Genomic DNA, 16,325 nt, shown 5'->3' on the forward strand with positions numbered 1-16,325 from the left:
ATACATTTGAGAGTTTTGAAAATGCTGAATTTTATATTTGTTTTGATGATATCTTTTCACCAGAATCCTTTTTCAAAAATGTTTGACCGCAACGAATGTTTTAGCTTTCAATGGAAATTGGTTTTACATGCTACATGAGTCGAAAACAGTACTTTTCATGTTTCAAGCACTACCTTCGACATCCTCTCGTTTTCGTGTGTTTATTGACCTCGGCTACGCCTCGGATCAACAAAATTCACACGAAAACTCTACCTTACTTCTTTTTATCCCTAGTTATGTAATAGTACATTACTGCTATAAGGCTGCATATAAGAGACGTGTCCGTATACGAGAACTTGCGCGACATGTTTATTTATCTAGAAGGATAAATCGGCTGTCTAGATGGATAAATGGAAATTATTGACAAGTGCAACTGTTGTTGTCTCGTTTTTACTCATATGATAAAATAGAATATCAATACATGAGACGGACAATCGTATCGATAAATCTTATATTACTCTTATGTACGTCGTGTACATAGGGCACAATACACACACACATACACACATACACACACACATACACACACATACATACACACACACATACACATACACACATACACACACACCATATGCGATAAAATACTATTGTTTGTAGTAGTTTGACCAGCTCTGAGAAAACTGAGAACTGAGAAGTTTATGAAAATTTCGGTAAACTGCTGACTTTTCTCATTAGAGCTGGTCAAATTGCTACAATCAAAACCAATTTTTATTGAACGCTAACACATTCGTGGTCGTTATGTACGGCCGGTACATTTCTTTAAAAAAATACTTTGGCGATAAAATAAAATAAAATATGAAACACACAAATGTAGGCTATAATTGCAGCTAGGCATCCATGTATTTTAAAGTTTTAATGTACATTGACTCACAACGTATAGACACTCTCTTCCTTTTACATCTTATTGACTGAACGTTGAGAAAAAAAAACCTTGAACTCGAAGAAACTTTTTGAAAATGTCGTGTATCTTTTGACATTATAAATCGACAGCTTTCAGCTAAAAAACAAATTTCGATAAAAACATGTTTAACAATTTTAAAGTACAACATTTTGTCAAAGTTTCAGCATAAAAAAAGCAGAGTCGGTATAAACTTTGTCGAAAGAATCTTTCATATTTTATGTGTTGTCCTCTCTGCACTTCTAATGTAAGCTATACCTTTTGATAGGTTACGTATAATACACCACAGGAAAAATTATTAACGATTTTTTTCTCTTCAATAATTTTGCCATGGTCTTTTCTCTTCTTTTTTTTATTTTCCTTATTTTCCGGTGGAATGCTACTTCTCCGTTGAAAAACATAAAAGCTTGTCAGAGTTTGATATAAAGATTAAAACAGAAAAAAAAATCATTTTATAGTTACGGCGTAGACCAACAACAGTGCACTTAGTTTGGTGCAGTTATGTCTAAGCCTCTTACATTAAGCTGTATTAATTGTTATCGACAGAGGTAACAAGAGTACCTGGTTAATGTAGTGTCATCCTATATATATCGACGTTTGTGAAGTAACAGATTTTGTATCAATAAATTTTTCGATCAAAAGAGATATTCTTATTTTCAAGCTTTTCTTTAGTAAGCCAAAGTTCCTAAAAGCTTGAGGCTTGCTAACAGCTAATTATATACCGCCTAAAGTTAGTCTCACATACTTATACAGAAAAATTCATTGTGAATTGGTCGCATCATTCATGTCATTCTTCTATGTACGGTAGATTATGAAGGTTGAGGATGCTTTGGAACATTACCTTCTATGCTAAACATTAAAGAAAAATTCTATACAGAATTTACCCTCACCGTGATTGAACCCGGGGTTTCTAAGTGGAAGACTATCTCAGCAAAATCATTAAATTTGTGTAAAGCTACTCTTGACATTTGATTTAGAATCTATTACTTCAATTTTTTGTCATACAGCGATACTACCATTTAAGCCAGAGCTTATTTATGTTATCATCGTCAATAACATATGACTATCTGTCACAAGAAGGTTAATTCTAAATTTTCTTTTTGTAACCTTTTCAGGACAGTAGCCCAGTTGTTCGGTCATTATAAAAATGGCAAATAGCACCGTACTAAACAGAAACACAACTCGAAAATTTCGGAACTAACAAGCGGATAATGTAATGCAATTGGATACCATTATATACAACCAGGGATATGCAATTAAAGTCATTGTTTTAAATGAACATAAATGCAACCCAATAACACACACAGTTTTGTAAGTTGTTCGAATGAATTTCAGTTTTTCGTAGTAACGTCTCATTTTTTCGGTGCTGACCGTGAACACAAAGCGTCGCGTCGCTGACATGCTTTGCACGAATGGGATTTGGATTTCATATATCATTTACATTATACAGCAATGTATATTGTATGATGCATAGTTTTCCTTTCACAGACTATATATCTATTCCATTGTGGTTTGCCTGTTAGACATATAAAAATGTTAACTTTTGTTTCACAAAATGCGAACGTTTGTTGATTTTTTTTACAAACAAAGTTTCAGTTGTTTTTTTAGTGAAAATGTTTAATTTGAAATTGTTTTCACAAAAAAGTTTTGCAAAAAATGTATTGTAGGTTGACAGCAAGTTTACAGTTTGTCTATTTATTTATTCCAAAGAAAAATAAAGTTTCTGAGCAAAAATTTTGATAGAAAATTACAAATATGATGATGTAGATGTAGATGGAGCGATGGAGCCATAAGAAAATATAAGAAATAAATTCACTTTATATTCGAAGATATTTGTATTTGGTCCCATTGGTATTTGACCCTTTATCAACTAACACAACGACAACAGACAACAGGCCACTCCGCTTTAGCCTGTTACAGACGGCTGTCATCTATTATCGACAACGACAGCAAGAATAAACGACAAGCTATAGCAAGATGGCATTATATAAAAAAAACGTTTAAAACAAATGAAGTAAAAGATTTTCGATCAAATGAAGTAATAGATTGAACAGTAAAACTGTTAATATGCTGGCGGTCTGTGACAGGTTACTTACATAATCTTAAAGGTCAAGTAGACGTGCTTAAAGATTTGATTTCTATCTGTCGAAAATATATAGATCAAACCAAGTATGGATCCGACAGCTTACGCTTGCCATTTGCGAACGATTAATGGGCAGTGGACAGTGAAATCAGTACGTCTCAGTATCATCCATACGCAATATATAGAGAATGATTGCGACGTGTGCGTTGTTGTGTCACTTTGTAAGGAAAAATATTTGTTTTATGAACGATCTAGGGCATCTCCTTTGTACAATCTGATCTGGTTATATTTGTGGTAAGGGCTGCACTGGCTGTGGATCATCTCGTAAGGTTGAATTTTAAAGAGAATGGAAATTGGTGTCAAAGTTTGAACCACATTAGAAATGAATATTGAATTTGTTTTAACGTAGTGACTATTCGCAGACGCTTGCCAATAGTCAAATTATTACTAAAGATGCTATTGACAGGCGCCTGCCAATAGCATCTCCCTTATACAAAAAGCTATTGGCAGGCGAACTTGCCTGCGAATAATGTTTTTTTTACGGAGGCTATTAACAGGCGCCTGTCAATAGCATTTGCACTTTTACACAGGCTATTGGCAGGCGCCTGCCACTAGCATTTTTCCTTTTACAAAGACTATTTGCAGGTCAAATGGCCTGACCTGAAATGACCTGAAATTCATTGAAAAATTATATCGCACACATCACTAACACGAAAACGTTAACTTTGCTTTGCTTTGCTTTTGACGTTATGAGTCCCTTTACTTTTGACATTAAGAGTCCCTGTTAACTGTATGTACACTGAGCTGAGCTGTCACACACATATTTATATATTCGATTTTTCATTTTAATTTGTCAATTTGTTCTATCAGGGACTAACGTAAGGATTTTCCCGTGGGTGGGAATTCGACGAAAAGGCGCAGAAATGACTTACTAATTCTTACTTACAGGTGCCAAACACAATGATTAAAAAAAGTCGAATTTTTCGTAGGGAGATTAGAAACCTATTTTTCTTCCACTTCTGAGCCCTTCTTCTGGTGGAAAACCTCGCGTTTGTTTTGTTGTCATTTAATTTGATTTCGTATTTTGCAGAATAATTTGAGATCTTACCAATAGGTTTGTTCCAAGTAACTGTAAACACGAACTTTGACAACCAGAACAACGACAATTTCATCCATAGCAACGTCGCTTACGTGGTATTTCATACAAATCGAGCAACGTCGCCTACGCGATTTACACAGAGATATTATTAAGGTTATGGTTCTATGGATGAAATTTGACAATTCATATGGCCTTGGAACAAACCTATGGCATGCAATTGATAATTTTGCCATTTGGCAAAACATATATGCAGTTATCATCTGCGAAAAACGTTTTTTCACTATGACTTACGTTACAATCAAATCTGAAGTGAATATGTAATAAAGGGTAGGACTCAGCACGCTTCCTTGTGGGACTGCTGCTAGGATGTGAGCTAGATATCCTAGATTTCTGACAATTTGTTAGAAATAACGTTTTTGTGGAAATGATTGAACAATTTTAATAAGATAGAAAGGAAACTTTCGAAGGAACATTTTGTGTATTAGACTCTTATGCCATGCACTATCAGAGGCCTTATCTATGTCAAATGTGAACAATCCTGTAGAGTTTTTCTTATTTACAGCTTGTTGGATATGATTAGCTACCCTGAAAAGTTGATGATTTGTCGAATGACCATAGCTCGAAAACCGAGCAACAAACAAAGATGTTGTTGGTTTTAATAAACAGCCGTAATCGATTCAAAATAATTTTTTCAAAGATTTAGCTGATGGAGTTTGGCAGGCTAATTGGTCTAGCACCTGATGTATCCTTAAGGAATGAAGACTGCTTTTGCAATTGCTAACCAGCCTAGTTATCTTCCACAGTTGGTTAGAGTATTTTTTCAACTGTGAAAGTCTGTCGTTCCATCTTTCCTTATTGAAGAATTTAAATTGAGCTTTGATCAATTTGTTCAGATGGTTAATTTTCTTGTCAATGCTAAGGACATGGTTTCGCTGCCACTGTCGATTTTTGTAATTTCTAACTGATATTAACTTTAATATCGTGTTGTCTAGAGTCGGCGAATGGTCGACAGTCTTGTACACAGGAATGGTGAGGCTGTCAGCCTCTTAATTCTTAATCAAATCATCAATCAACGACTTGGAATTTAAGTGGTACGGATCTGTCGACCTCCTGATTGTTACGCTTAAACCAACTTGTCACGAACTAAACGAAAACTAAACTAAAACTAATCGAAAACTTGGAATAAAATCAAAATACTTTTTACATTTTCGTAAAAATTTATAGTGTGGACAAAATTGAATTCGTGGATGGGAATTCAAAAGGCGCTGGTGGGAAAATTCCCACCCACGATGTTCCTTAGGTTAGTCCCTGTGTTCTATTGATGGGGCCCATTTCCATCAAACTCGATAGTTCTGATAAAAGTTGACGAAATTAGCTTTGTCTAATCTGCTTTACGTAGCAATCTTTTTCATCCGAGAGCTTCTGTACAATCACGAAAAGTGCCACTGTTTCGAATTCACCGAGGGTTGTCATCTAATGCTGTCAATCTTTGAACATTATAATCCCTAAGAGTGTCGAAAGCCGCAAGGTTTTTTCTTCGAAAGCTCATCCAATTCAATAGGTATGATTCTTTCAGAATTCCGCTTGACTACATCACAGTCAATGTTTATTTAACTCATGTGGAATCCACATTGTGGATTCTAAATATCTAAGTTTGGAGGTCGTTGGGCCCAAAGGGAGAAGTCAGAAAGTTGCTGTAATATGTTCCTTAGTCACTAAAAATGTTCTTGGATTATTTTATAGTAGAGAACTTGCGTCACGCCCGCTTACTAACGTGCGGACATGATGATCGTTGTACGAAAAAATGTATTTAATTTCAAGCAATTCTATACGTTAAAGCTTCTCACAATATTCATGTGACAAACAGCTAAACATTAATTCAAACAGCCCGAATTAAATGAAATAAGTTGTGTGCTCAATGTTCATGCTTAATTAGTCTCGCGGGGAATATAAGCACTAGTTTATATATGTACAATGTACGTACACCACACGAAGCATATGTGTGTATGTTCGTCGCATTCGGAAGAAAAGCCACACTTTCTGTGCAATAAAACTTTACAAACGATTTACACGGATTTGATATCTAGAATTTCATTTATGAATTCCATTTCCCAAATGATATGCCGTATAATCAAGTCAAACAAGGAAAATATATTCAGACTCGTCGCTTTCCACTTATCATACACAGTGTTATACACAAAAACGTTTTCCTTTTTCGGGTTTTGATTTGAAACACGAAATGCATTTTAACTTGCCTACAACATACGTGTACCATTGTAAGCACTCGTGTAGAGCTTCAGAAAATGTGAAATTGTGCACATAAAACCATGTTTATTTTCCGAATAGAACATTAACTAAATTAAATGTTCAAATTCGACATAAGAGGCCCCCACATATTCAGTATAATGCTTTTAGATGACTAATAATAACACTGCGTAAGATAGTCAATTATTTCAAATGAAAGTCAAGTACCCACTAGACTACACTACACACACATACTCAGTGATAGCAATGGTATAAGTTGATTTAGCGTTTACCTTAAGGCAGCTTCATTTAAACAGATTAAGTGCTCCATTAAAATACTAAACAGAACGTGGCACTTGTCTTACACATATTACATTGTCAGATTGTTCTAAATGTAAGTGCTTCGTACACAGAGCGAAGTCAACGAGCAACTTAAAGTCTCTCGTCTATGCATTATTTTTCGTTGAGAAAGAATGTAAATAAAAGCCACCTTTGAAAAACCCTTCTCTCGTCTGTTTCAACCTGGAAATGGAAATTCTTATCTCCATCTAAAGCCCGCGCAAAGAGTTGGTAGAGTATAGCATTTTCGGTTTGCAAGCATATGACCAGTATTATTATCGGGTCTATTACTTCCATCGATCAAAGTATTTTTAATCTCTTGATTTGAAATCTTGTACTTCAATTTTTTTAGCATGCATTTTACTATATAAAAGGACCATATTATCCAGAGCTTGTCATTACTTTTGTTGTCGTTATCGATAGCAGATGAATAGCCGTATGTGACAGAGATGTGAAGAAATGATCGTCACATATCGAGAGACCAACCTTGATTGGAAATTTTATCGCCTTAGTTGGATTTCTGTCAGATAAAGTAAAAATGAAATACATACCGTATTGCCCTAATAATTAAATCTACTGCAGCTTTTGTTTAAGTTTAAAATATTGCTGGCTCTAGTGTGCTATATAAGAAGATATAAGGCAATGAAAGTTGCTTATTTTTGTCGGTAGCAGATGATATTTGTGCCACCGAGAATTGAAATACGACTCTTTTCAGCACTTATTTTAGTGTTGTAAAGTGACTTATTTCAACATCCGTTTGATGTGATATTACAACACTCAAAGCAGTGTTGATATGGAATTTGTATGAGTTGTTACAGCATTCGTTTGAATGCAAAGCAATGTGATCGATCAAATTTGAATAGTGATTGTTTACAATGAAAATTATGATTTTTTGTGCTCTTGTCTATTTCAATTCTCGGTTGGCACAAAGCATGATGTGTTACACGTATTGTAATGAGATTTTTTCAGCACACGACCCAATTTTCCTTACTCGCTCTGCTCGTAAGGAAAACTTGGATCTAGTGCTGAAAAAATCAACATTACAATACTTGTAACACAACATACTATTGTAAACTGAATAAAATAATTTCACTGTACTTACTGGAGACCCAAGAAAATGGTTCTGTTGTAACGTTCATTCGCACTGACAAAAACTGACATATAACTTTTGTTAAATTAGGATTTATACCTGACTTCAACTTATCGGCTGACAGTATAGTTAAGAAACGTGTAACGTACTTTCAATCATTTCTATACCTTATATTGGATAACGATTACAATTTCACTGTCGTTCGCCCCTGTTTCCGAATAATGGCAACAACGAATTGTAAAATATCACTTGCAGTTCCGTGATATTTTACAAGGGAATCACTCTACGACGTGTCTGTTTGTCTGTTGCCTGTTTTCACGATTATAGAGCTAAGAAAATTGTAAAAATATTTAGAAAGGTCAATTCTCTGTCAAAGTAAAAATTCAATTGAATTTTGTTCAACATTTCACGAACATGAACGTGTTATCAGGTGTGGTGATTATCTTCATGTCAATAAAACATAAATTACCAACGACAATGGCATTTGTGCCGTGTCTTTGTGATTTTACTGAACACAATGTGCTCATCTTATTATTCTAAAAAAAAAATATTTGTACTTAGTGAAGGCGTGAAGACGGTTCCATGTACCATGTGATAATTGGCTCTTCTTTCTTTTCACATTTTTGTATTCATTTTTGAAAGTCATTGTAAAAAACCATGTGTAATAAACTAGAGCTTTCAATTCGACAGTTTTCTTCCTCTTGTCTTCGATTTAATTTGTTTTCGTTCAGTAATTTTCCATTAAAATTTCCACCGGTTGAATGGTTTTAAGCCCAACTTTCACTCTTTATTATGATAAGCTTACTCTGACATTAAGGCTTTATGCATAAAGATTATAATAATTCGACGCGATGGTGAATTGTAAAAATTTATTGGCCGAATGAGCCATAAAAATTTATATCACTTAAAGTTTATGCGTCCTTTAGTATACGTCATTAAATCATCAAAGATATGACGGTGACTTTTATCATCATAAAGTATAAGGAAAAAATGAAAATTTCAATATCACTCTCCCCAACGAGGACTTATACCAGAATCCTTCATCTTCAACCGAAAATAAGTTTTTTCTTGAAAAAAATTTTGTTTCGAGATTTTTCATTCTACAGAGACATTTTATATCTTATTACCCTGCTGCTAAAATACATATAAAGCTCATTTTAACGGCATTACTTATATATTTTAAGGTAACGAATATTATTTTATGCAAATCCACCATAAAACTTGCATTCATAAACATAAGCAAAACATTACTCAACAGAGATATAAGTTAAAAACAAACATAAAAACTTCTTACAGGAAAAAAAAGTTTTTTTTTTCCTCTCTTTTGGTAGAAAGTTTTGTAACCGTGTTTCCTTTGCTCATCCTTATTTCAATAAGGATAAACAAAAGCATAACGTGCTGTGTGTGCGCGCTAATATAAACAGAAAAAGTATATTTTTATGCGTAAAATTTATGGTTAACCAGAGGGAGGGTGTGTGCAAATGTATATACGAAATGTTTAACATTCGCAAAAAAAAAAGTTTGTGACTTAAATGGTTTTCAAATCCCAGACTGATCCCGTGTCAAAATATGGAAATAATGGAATTTTTGAATTTTAATCTAAAAGTATTTATGTTTGTCGATGTTTATCGTAGCGAGGCGTTTAGGCATGAATGGGAATTGGTCGTCAGTATAGATCTCTAAGTAAGGTAAATCCATAGTTATGTTTTGGTTAAATTCTTCTGAACGTTGCTTAAAAATAATAAAAAATTACCCGCGATGTCATTTCAGTTCTGCATTTAAATAGACTATGCCAATCAGCTTTAACTAAAGCCATTTTGAAGGTCCTGAATAGTGGTGACTTTATCACTAATTTATAACCAGAAACGTGCACATTCAAATAAGAGCATTTCCATTAACAAATCTGTTTTTAAATTAACGACCAAAATAATTTCAGATTTATGTGCCACTGTATCTTCACAACAGAAAATTGTCAAAAATTTTTGTTTACTGATTGGTAACACATTTTTGGTATTTTTTCGTTTTCTTCACATTTCACCGACTGAATTGTAAGGAACTGAACACTGCCCAATCAAAGTAAAATTACGGCGTCCCAGCCGTCATTCACAGTTAATTGGTTGATTTCAAATCTTGTACTTCAATTTTTTTTAACATGCGTTTTACTATATAAAAGACCATATTACCCAGAGCTTGTCATTATTTTTGTCTTCTTTATCGATAACAGATGAATTTGAGTTTGAACTATTTTTTCGCCGATTCTTAGGAATTTATTTAGAGGTATTCCTTTACTACTCAAGTAGGTTCCAGGGTCAAAGTCATCAAAACACAATTCATTGAAATTTGAGTGAACGGGATGAGCTGAGTGAACAATAAGACATTAATTCTAGCGTTGCAAACTTAAGACCTTATGTGGAATTTGGAAGTGTTGGGTGGAAAATAGCGCAAATCACATCATGTTTCAGGTGAAAAGTGAAAAATATTTTCGGTTTCACTTTTTTTTTGTCAAAAGACGAGACCCTGGTATCTTTATTTTCAATTTTTAGCTGTTTTTTGCAAGAAAAAAGAAGAGAAAAACAGTAATTTTGTATGCCAACCCATCAAGTTGCGTAAATTTCTAACATTTGATGACTTCAACGATGGCAACATCGATGGAAATTCGATGGCAACATCACTAAGAGGCATATCTCCGATATCTCAGGAACTACTGAACCGATTTTGAAAACCTTTTTTTCCCTGAATATGAAAGGCATTTTTCATCATATTCTCAGGAAAAAAAAGGTGATAAAAATCGGTTCAGTAGTTTCTGAGATATTAGAGATATGACCTTTAGTAATGTTGCCTACGATATTATCGAAATTAACAGCAGCTGGTAATAAACCATTTAATCTTTCAGAATAAACATTTAAATTTTACATTGTACAATTGAATGATTTCGTTCACATAAACAGGTTCGTTCTACATAATTGATTTGTGGCTAGACATTTTTTGATTGATTCATAAACCAAAACTAACGATGAAAAACTAAAATCATGAAGAAAATCTGAAAGTCGTACGACTGTCATCACTGCAGATAGGCGTGATTCGATTGATAAAATATCGATTATATCCTTAGAATCGATTATCGATATTTTCGAATCGGTAAATATCGAATAACAATCGGTGAATATCGAATAACAATCGGTGAATATTGAATATCGAATGTTAATCGGTAAATATAATTATCTGTCTAGAACGATAATCTCGAGCTTATCCCTCTAGGGAGTTTTTGTTTATCTCGATATATCTGTTCTCGACAGATAAAATATGATATGCACCTATTGCCAGACTGTTATTTTGACGTGTAGGCATTATGACCCACGCCTTCGGCTAGGGCAATAATGTCCTACACGTCAAAATACCAATCTTGTCAACAGGTGCATAATATATATTATCAGTCGATATTTATCGACTATCGATAAAACATTTAATCGATATTGTATCGATTATTTGAAAATTTTACCATCGATTAATTGTATTTTTCAATGAACATTTCCACTTTCAGACGAAAATACACGAATTTATTCTCACATAAACGTTTCAAATTCAACCACTTGAAAATTACAATTTGTTTTTTTTTGCTAGATTCTATATAATGTAGAATATTACATAAGTATATGTTACCAAGTTGAAGTGAATGTGAGGTTGGCATGACTTTGACTTTGATTTTTCGGTGAGATCATCGCTAGACTTACAATATTAGAAAATTATTGAGGAAAATAAAAGTGTTGTTATATGGTTGGAAGTAACAATGCAATTTTGCTATCTACTGATAGCGTCGCTTCAGCAATATTTGGCAAGCTATTCGGTCGGGCTACAATTCGCGAAATTGCCTAACATCTACCGTCCACAGCAGCAACGCAAATATCACTTTTGTTTGAATTTTCTATTTTCTCCCCTCGGTAAACAAATAACTATTAAAACTGATTGACATCGATACAATTCCATCACTATCTAGTTTTTATCACGTTTTCATGAGGAAAGCCAAAAATGTTGTTACTTTTGCAGTGTAATCTGTGCTTGTATACAGACGTTTTGCATCTGTACGGAATGCTTGGCCGTTGAGGTGGTAATTTTGGGTCATAGACATTTTCTCACCGTAACAGTCTGAACATTCGAATATTGAAATAGGTCTGGTATAATAACTAAATAAGGTATTTGACCGGGAGTTGCAGTAGCGAAAACCTGACGGTGAGTTGCTTGTGTAAATTTGCATACAAAGAAAATAATCTTTTTATGAGCCGTGAATTGTGTTATGGCGTTTCTAAAACAACCAACTATCGGTTCTGCTATTTTATATGAAATAACGACGACCACCATAACAATGACCATTCTGAAAACATTCAATTTCAATCCAAACACTCATTTAAAATGTATTAATTACGATGCCAAAGGATCAATCTTCGATATAAAACTGATATTTGCTCGTCTTTCGTAAGCAATCAGACTTCTAAACTGAAAATATTTCGATAACTCCAACTCTCGGTCAAATACCTTACACAAAAATTGAATGTTTTGAAAAGTTGGCATCAAATTCTAAGCGACAACGTAATATGCTCGCAAACGCCAATGTGTTATATGCGTCGGAAAATTGCCTTGAAAACTGAAAGACATAATTAACTATTATTCAAAATAGTTTTTCACCTCTCAATCCACAGTAAATGTTTATTTTTGATTATCTCAAAATATACCTTTCAGTTTTATGTAAATCGTTCGAAGTGTAGGATATAGTTCAATTTTGATTATATTTTGTGCAAAAAAGAAAATTTTATAACAATCAAAATGGTTTATGAATTCGAATTTCACCGTCCATCGTATTACAATTCACGGATATTTTCGTCGTATTATCCGGTAGGACAAGTCACTCATTTCATGAATTATGATTTCAAATTTTTATGAAATCATTTACAGCCTACCAAGTCCAACCGATCATCAGACGAAAGACCCTACAGTGCTGGAAGATACTATGCAAGTGTTGACAAATTAGTTCGAGTGTGAAGTGTGAATTTCCTTAATGAAATAATAATTTTTAAATTAGAAGCCGTACTGGTCGTACAATCCATACATCCCCCTTCCTTCTAGTTACAGTCCATACACATCCAGCTCTTTATATAATCTGCCAGTCTACTCATACAGATATGTGAGTTATGAGTTTAAACAAATTTAATAACTTTGGAATAATCGACTTTTTTGTGAATATTAAATTGCGTTAGATAAATCCCAAGCTACCGACTCTAACGGAGATTTTGGCAAGGAAAGAAGTTAATCGATTCAGGAATTGTGCCCGTTCAAAGTGTGTTGCATTGGAGGTGGACAACTTTGACTTCAGCTCCTATGTATGACTACGGTGGTATTTGTGGTAAAATGATACTATTTCAATTGATTTTCTTGGTAGAATGCATCAAGGGAAAGAGTTCGGAATGCGACTCGTGCTAGCAGTGTTCCACGTTTCGTTCGTGAGTCAAGCTTGCCACCGAGCTTCGACAGATTTTTACGCAGCTCTTTAGAACGCGACTTGTTTTAAGAGAAGAGAAAAATGTGCTGCTAATAAAACGCTTCGCTTTTTACCCGAGCTGCTGCTGACGCAATTCTATGGTAAGAACATTTCATTGGGAAAAGCGAGAAAGTTTTATTTTTGTTTGAGTAAGATTCGAACCGCTCTATTGTATCCAATATTTTTCTTATTCATTCAGGTTGGCATACCTTCTCTCTTCTCACCTTTCTGAAGCAGCACTTCTCACGACTTTTCATCTATGTAGAGCTAACAGCGAACAAAATACCTTAGAACTGTTCCCATTTAAACTTTTTGACAGAAATACAATGCAACTGTTTCCGTAACTTTTAGAATTTTTTTCAAAGTCTTCTGTTGCACTTGTTGGTGAAACTCTGCAATCATTTTACCAGAAGCGATTTGGAATACAGTCGCTCAATTCCAAAGATTTGGTGTATTTGACAGTGTTTATAATGAGCGTTAAAGTAATGGTTATTTACATGCTACATGTGTCAAAAATCGTACTTTTCATGTTTAAAACACTACTTTCGTCGCTCTCAGTATGTAATAGTACATTACACAACTCGGTTTAACTATTAAAAGTCTCGTTTTCGTGTGTAGACATAATTCACACGAAAACTTTACTTTTCATTTTTAATCCCCCGTCATGATGTAAAGTACTATTGTGTTCCATGTCTTGGGAATTTTTCTCGTAATTTAGACACTCTGCTTGAAAAGTTGTATACGCAGACGGTAGATTTTAGGGAGCTGTAACCAGAACGAAGTGAAATCACGGCAGAGGAAAATAAACCAGGCCAGGAGCGGTTTATTTTTGAAACGTCAAATAAGGGACCTAAATGAAGAAATTTGGAAATTCTAACAAGAGCGAAAGTTTGCGGCTAGAGCGAAGAGAGGTGAACACACAAATCTTACATCCGTGTAACACATTTTATCTACGAACCAAATACATCTCACCATTTTTAAAAATTAAAACAAATTGACAGTTTCAAAGCAAAGAGAAAAAAACTAGTGGGAAAAACCAGAACTTAGACAAAAAATCCCTTGAATATCATCAGAGAGAGCGTCAACAAAAGCAATCTTCTCACCGTATTTGTATGTAAAATAAGGTTTTTCACGCCGCACGGATGAAAAGAATTTAGATATAAATAGATATGTAAAATCTGCATCAGTAGATATACCCATAAAGGTGGAGTCATCATCTAAACTAAAGTGAATGAACTTGTGAAAATTTTCGATTGTAAGGTATAGTAAACATTTGTTCTCTCTACCAATTTTAATTCTATCGATTCATGATGGAGAAACTTTGAAATAAAAACTTTTAAGTTAAAATCTGAGTTTAATCGCATTTTCTACTAAATCATAAGTCATTAAAGATAGGAGAAAAAAATCCATTTAAATATTAAATCCTTTTAAATTCCTCTATGTGGCAGATTTAATATTATCCTTTCCCCATTTTTTTTTATAGATAACCCATATGAATACATCCTTTTGTGCTTTACCTTCGTTATATTATAGTTTTCCGCTACCGACTCGCTTTTACTACCATGTCCTATATATAAATTCTCTCTATATAAATTTTCATATCATAATGCAGCCCTAAGGATATGACCATAAAAAAGAAATCTCGTCGTCCACATGCTCATTTTCGTTTTTTTCTTCTTCATTCTTCTTACATTTCATTCTTTCGCATCGTTTCTAAACAAAGTCTGTAAGCTTACAGCAATACTCTCTCTAGCAAACGAATTCTCAGCTCCCTGTGTCAAATTCACATCTTATTTCTTCGTATTCTACAAACACTATTCAACTTTTTGACTGACTATGCTGTAACTTACGTGCAAATTCCAAAATCCAAAGGCTACTTGACACTTTCACCACCTTAATAAAAGTAGTTAGTTTGCTAGAGAGAGTATTGCTTACAGTCAAACGTACAAAGTTTTTTTTAAACTGCTTATCGAAGCTAACGGCCCGTAAAGAAAATCTCATATCCAATTGACCATCTGACATAGATGAACCCATAAAGACATATCTTAATCTATATTCTCGACGAGAAAAAAAAAGTAAAAAGAAAATTCTGCCAATAAGAAAATATATAAATTTTCGGTGTGTGGCGATTTATGTTTTTCTTCGTCCCACTGTATCAATATCATATAGAAAAGGTATAAATAGAAAATTTTGGAAGATAAATTTTAAATGGCATCGAGGGTACGGTTATCGTCTCGAAAAAGGTTGATCTCTGCTTACATTCCACTTTGTTGGACTTTGTATTATAGTAATAGACGGTGTGTGTAGGTAAAATTTATATTCCGAATACTCGTCGATACCAAGGAGTATAATAACAACGAGAGAAGAAGAAAAAAAAAACATTTTCGTTTGTAGCGCTCCAGAAATGGGGAACAGATAACGACCAACAATTTTACTTAATCCAAATACATTACCCTCATTATCCTTTTGTAATGGCGGTTAGTGTATACCAAAGCGTGCATTGTGGTATTATTTTTCAAGTTAACTATTTTTTGAGTTTCTGTTATTTTTTCATTCTTTTCTTTTCACAAGTTGAAAAGACGTGTGTTCGAATAAAAGTTTGGTGTTTTTTTTCCTTTAATGTTCATCTGTAACAGCAGCCACATCTGTCAATTTATTGATTATTCTCCCTTGGTAGGGGAAACCGAATTTTCTTAAGAAAAATTTCTTTAATTTTTTTTTGCTCGTGTAACTGTAAGAAAACATCTGGGAATTGGGATCGTTAATCATTTTGGATATTTTCGTCTTTTTATTTGTATTTCGAGGGAATGGATTCTATGCCGTGCGATAAATGATGATAGATAAAAATATTTTTGGACTAACAGCAAATCAACAAGACACATCGTCGCAAATACCATTGCTGTTTGTCCAATGTAATCATTACAAGGCTTTTGTTTACGCCGTATTACGTGAAGCGTGAATGGTGTTTATTTGCTGAAAATTAATGAAGTAATTTCATAA

The 16,325-nt window shown here is 33.9% G+C and overlaps 1 protein-coding gene and 2 long non-coding RNA genes across 3 annotated transcripts in view; 2 read left to right on the forward strand and 1 right to left on the reverse strand.

The window, feature by feature from the left end:
* LOC119083231 (zinc finger protein 271-like) overlaps positions 1–16,325 on the reverse strand; it is a 700,255-nt gene that overhangs the window by 432,579 nt on the left and 251,351 nt on the right. The window lies entirely within an intron of this gene.
* Positions 5,356–14,173, forward strand: LOC119083307. Its single transcript, XR_005088837.1, has 3 exons — positions 5,356–5,365; positions 6,118–6,122; positions 14,108–14,173. It is a non-coding gene; the product is annotated as an uncharacterized LOC119083307 (long non-coding RNA).
* On the forward strand, positions 12,490–13,672 carry LOC119083300. The gene is made up of 5 exons (XR_005088831.1): positions 12,490–12,682; positions 12,743–12,971; positions 13,045–13,167; positions 13,227–13,426; positions 13,525–13,672. It is a non-coding gene; the product is annotated as an uncharacterized LOC119083300 (long non-coding RNA).

This window comes from Bradysia coprophila, unplaced genomic scaffold (genome assembly GCF_014529535.1).
Source record: "Bradysia coprophila strain Holo2 unplaced genomic scaffold, BU_Bcop_v1 contig_583, whole genome shotgun sequence".
In the NCBI taxonomy this organism is placed as follows: domain Eukaryota; kingdom Metazoa; phylum Arthropoda; class Insecta; order Diptera; family Sciaridae; genus Bradysia; species Bradysia coprophila.